This window comes from Gavialis gangeticus, unplaced genomic scaffold, assembly GCF_001723915.1.
Source record: "Gavialis gangeticus isolate Ggan-Ray unplaced genomic scaffold, GavGan_comp1, whole genome shotgun sequence".
NCBI classification, from domain to species: domain Eukaryota; kingdom Metazoa; phylum Chordata; order Crocodylia; family Gavialidae; genus Gavialis; species Gavialis gangeticus.
This window is the reverse complement of record NW_017728994.1, coordinates 31,912,689-31,917,609: the sequence shown is the minus strand read 5'-3', so window position 1 is coordinate 31,917,609 and position 4,921 is coordinate 31,912,689.

Genomic DNA, 4,921 nt, shown 5'->3' with positions numbered 1-4,921 from the left:
AACTCATCCCCCTGGTGTGGGGGTCTGTAATAGGCCCCCACTACCAAGTCCCTTTCTCCCAGCCCCCCCCCCCGTAATCTGACCCAAAGTACCTCAATTTGCCCTTCTTCTAGACCCAACTGAACTGCAGAAGATGTATATTGCTCCTTAACATAGACAGCAACCGCCCCCCCGCCCTTTTTCCCCACTCTATCCCATCTGTAAAGTCTTTAGCCCTCGATGCCCATAGCCCAATCATGGGTAGGGTCCCACCAGGTTTCTGTTAGCCCAACCAGGTTGAATTCTTTGTTTGTAAGCAGGAGTGCAAGTTCCTCTTGCTTGTTCCCCATGTTCCTACCATTAGTATAGAGGCATCTAAGCCCCACAATAGGTGCCCTTTGTATTTTACCATCCTGATGCTGAGAGGGGCCCTTGGTACTTACCTGAACTGTTCTAGCACCTGGCTCATGGTTTGTTGTTCCTAGCCTCACCCTGTCATCAACATCCCCGTCCCCCAGCAAACCTAGTTTAAAGCCCTGCATAGGAGGTCAGCCAACCTGTAAGAAAACAGCCTCTTACCTCTTTGAGAGTGGTGTAGCTCATCTTGTCCAAACAAGGCCCTATCCTGGAAGTAGAAGTCATGGTCAAGGAATCCAAGCCCCACACAATGGCATGAGCTCCAAAGCTAACGCAGTTGCTGTGGTGCTGTCCACGACTGCTGACCAGGAGGATGGATGAGAAGACCACCTATGCCCCCAAACCTCTGAGCCTGACTCCCAGAACCACATAGTCACTTATGACCCTGCCTGGACTACTCCAGGCCATCATTCATTCCCATATGGATGAGGACCATGGAATAGTAGTCAGAGGACTTAATCAGGTCTGGAATCCTTGTTGTAATGTCTCGAATCCGGGCTCCAGGCAGGCAGCATACTCCCCATACCATGGGATCCAGGTGGCAGATGGCTCTCTCCATTCCTCTCAGTTTCTTCTTTATTAGTTTCATTTGATCCAAAGAGGCTAAGGCTTCTGGCATCTTAAGTAGTCTAAATTAGAGTGCTTCAGGAAAAAAACAACACCCTAAAAACCAGGGATCGCTGCATGTGTCACATTAACTAGACAGAGCTGAAGGCATAAGCTATAAAAGCACAGTGGAATGCCTAGTACTTGTACTGTAGTGTCTAGAATATAAATTCTATTATGTCTAAAAAATAATAGTGCAAAAGTACAACTTTTTCTAACACTTGTTAGAAATTTGCATAGTATTTAAGCATTCCCTCAAAGATGTATTGCAACAGTTTTATTAAGTTTGCTTCACTAGTGAGGCAGTATTTAAACCATGAAATATTCTGTTTTCCTAGATGTATGGTTGCAATCTAAAAATGATGCGAGCAATTTGGCATGAAGCTTACTTGCATACTGGCAATAGTGTGAAATGGCAATTATGTAGCAGGAAATTCCCATCCTTTAGCCTATTTTAGGCTTTTGGAATAAGCAGCTTTGCTTAGTGCTTCATCTGTAGATGACTGGATGGTGTGCATTTCTGAGTGGGTGCTACAGCTTCTTTGCAACCAGTCAGCACATTCTGTCACAGTTATGTTCATAATATGATGCTGAAACTACATTTTGTAGCCTAAAGGCCAAGATTCATGAAGATGGTTCTCTTTACAACTGTGCTTCTGAAGCACTGTGTAGTTTTGGGCAAGTCCCTTCACTTCTCAAGACCGCATATTTCCCTGACCTTAAGATGTGGGAATAATGCTTGCCTTTGAGGTTCTTGAACAAAAAATGCTATAAAGACTGAAATGTTGGGGATTTTTTAATATAAAATATATTACAGAGGCTTGAGACTAATGGAGAAACACAGGAACATAATGCCACTTCATTCTTTAAGAAGTCTATTTTAAATGCTACCTGTGAAGATCAGGTATCCTGCAGATCATCCCTGAGAGATTTAGAACAAAACCCTGTTTCACTTTACACACCCAAATAGCCCTTACCCAGCCATGTAACTGCCAATTTTGGCATTTAAACACAATTGAAGATGTTATTCCATGTTCAGTGTGGATATTCAAGCATCCACACAGCTACTGAGCATGTACAGTAGGCTGCACATTGGCTGGGTAGGTACCTAGTTCTCTTTCTACACATCTGGGCCCAGATTCTGAAATTACAGCTGGACAAAACAGTAGGGAGGAGGTGCAGAGGGGCCCTCCCATGTTCTAGCCCAAAAGTGTAGTAGTTGGGACACTCCCAAAGAATGAGAGCCTCATTCTCCAGGCCTCCTCAACCAGAACCTGCGTCTTCCTGACTCTACAACACAGCCCTCTAACCATCAGGTCACACATTAGACAGTATCTGGATACTGCCTTAGCCCTCCCTGAAGGTAAGCCGCTGCACTGTGTTTCAAATATTCATTAGAAAAAGTGAATGGAGAGCAGTTTCTGCCTTGTTTTGCTGCTCCCCCTTCCTCGCAGTAACTCCCTTTCTCAGCTGCCTGCTTCAAAAGGAATACTGGAAAGGGAACTGAATAACACCTAGTCTAGGGGTGGGCAAAACGTGGCCCTGGGGCCAGACCTGGCCAACCAGGTGATTCTAACTGGCCCATGGTAGGTCCCTTGCACTTCTCCTGCCCAGCCCAAGAGTGGGGGCAGCCCAGGCCATGGCACATGTGCCCAGTCCTGCTACCCCCAGGCATGGAGATGCCAGCTGGCATGGGGTATAGCTCACCCTACCCCCAAGTGTGGGTCTTGGGCATTCTGGGAGCTGTAGTCTGTGGGGCTGGGCTGCATGATGGTGGGGTTCGGTGTGGCACAATGACTAGATTCGACTTCCTGTTCACCCCCTGTGGCAGTGGTTCACTTTGCCCCCCAGGTGCCTTCCAGATCCTGCTGCTCATGTCTCCACCACCACCAGACCTAGCTCCGTTGTCTGGGCATCCTGGCCCATCCAGCCTGCACCCACAGCTGAGGGCACTGGATGGAGTGGGTGTGTGGGTGGGATCTCCATTAAGACTGGCCTGGTACCCCCAAAGGCTGGGCACATTCACTCAGGCATAGGGAATGGGCCATGGGCAACATCTAGAAGCGGAATGTGTTGGGGGCCGGGGCCAGGATCATGGGCAGTGACAGTGTGGAGCTGGGGCCTGGGGCAGAACTTCAAACCACTCCCTGCACATCCCTGCCATGGGTACTATGGCTTTTACTTCAAAGTGCACCACATCTCCAATCAGTTGATTGGAGAAGCAGTGTCCTCTGAAGTAAAAGCTGCAGCAAGCAGCTGAATGGCTCATCCTGAATATCTTAATGCACTAAAAACTAAATGGATGGTGAGTGGGGTTTTCAACTGTCCAGAAAATTACAGATGGCCAATTTAAAACAAACAAACAAACATTGAGCAGACAGTAAAAAAACTAAGATACTTTGAGTTTGATTAAAGATTAGTCATCAGAATGAGCCTGGATGCAAGTGTTGATGGACAGATAGAACAGAGTGTACCACCTTGTGTCTGAGCAGGAGCACAGCTTGGCACCCTGTAGGGACCTCTCTGTCAGGGCTTTATGGCCCTCTGTAGCCCCTTCTACCACAACCATGTCACTTGCTGGTGCTGCATCCAAAGGCCTCAATCATCAGCCTGAGGAGGATGTGGGCAGTCTGTTGTCTACACTCACCTCTTGCCATATGACTCCAGCAGGGCCATAAAGGGGCCAGTCATAGAGAAGGTGTCAACCCTCGTGGCCTATCACAGCCTCATTGGAGAGACAAAGGGTGGGAAATTAGTGCCAGCTGTGGTTTTGTAAATAACTGTCCCCTTGGGATGAGAAAGAGACCCACCAAACACGTTCTATGAAGGTACCTCTGCTACTTGCATAGATCAGAGAAGAGCTTCATCATATTGTCTTCAACTGGGTTTGCCTTCCACCATCTTTCCATACATCAATCAAGCCATTCTGATGTTAACCTAGCTACCTCACTCTTTGGGGCAAGGGCTTAATTCCTGTAGATCTTTTTCAAGGATTGCTCACATCTCAGTAATCCACTCACCCAAGCAATTGAAATGCAAGGCCAAACTCTCTTTGACTTTTGTACAGGCAAGATCAGGCTCTTTATTCTCTTTCCCCCAACAGCCATCAATTTTTAATGGTGGATTTGGTGCTTCTGGCTCACATTTGTTTAATGGAGGGAAGTAAGAATGCACAGAGAAGGCCACTGTAGAGCAATTGGATTTAGAATATCAGCCATGGTCTATGCCCAGCAGCTATTTGCAAACCAGCCTGCCTAGAGGCATCTTCATTGCTAGTTTATTAGACACAGGTTCAGTTGCTTTGAGGGTACAACAATGGAAGGCTTGAGCTTACATTTTATACCTTGCTGGGGGTATTTGACCCCAGCAGTCTTTCCTGCCTGGAGCAAGGGGGGCTGGACTTGGTCTCATGAGGTCCCTTCCAGCTCTAGACTTCTGTGAATCCCATCTGCTGGTTCCAGTACTGTGGCAAGGAAGTTTGACACCTGGGGGAAAGCCTGAAGAAGCAGCCCACCCTCGACCGGCACACAGATCTGGGGATCACCCCTTCCATGCTTGCCTGGAAGTGCATACAGTGGCAGGAGCTACCCTCCCCCTATCCCCATATCCCACAAATGAGCCACTCACAGCTCCATCCCATGACCCATCCTGGCTGGGCAGCAGCTGTTGGCACCCCTTCCCTTTAGTGTCCAGGACAGTTGCCCCACTCGCTCCCCCCTTGCTATGGTACTGACTTGCCTACCTGTAATGACTGCTTGCCTCCAAAGATAGGTAGGGCTGCACAGTCTTGGTCAGTCTGAGACACTGAGTGGGACAGAGGATAGGGGGCAGTGTGGTCAGAATGGAGATGCAAGGCTGGGGTGGGGGGCAGGGGGGAGAGGTGGCAGATGGCAGTCCTAGCTGGGATGTGATGGGAGGG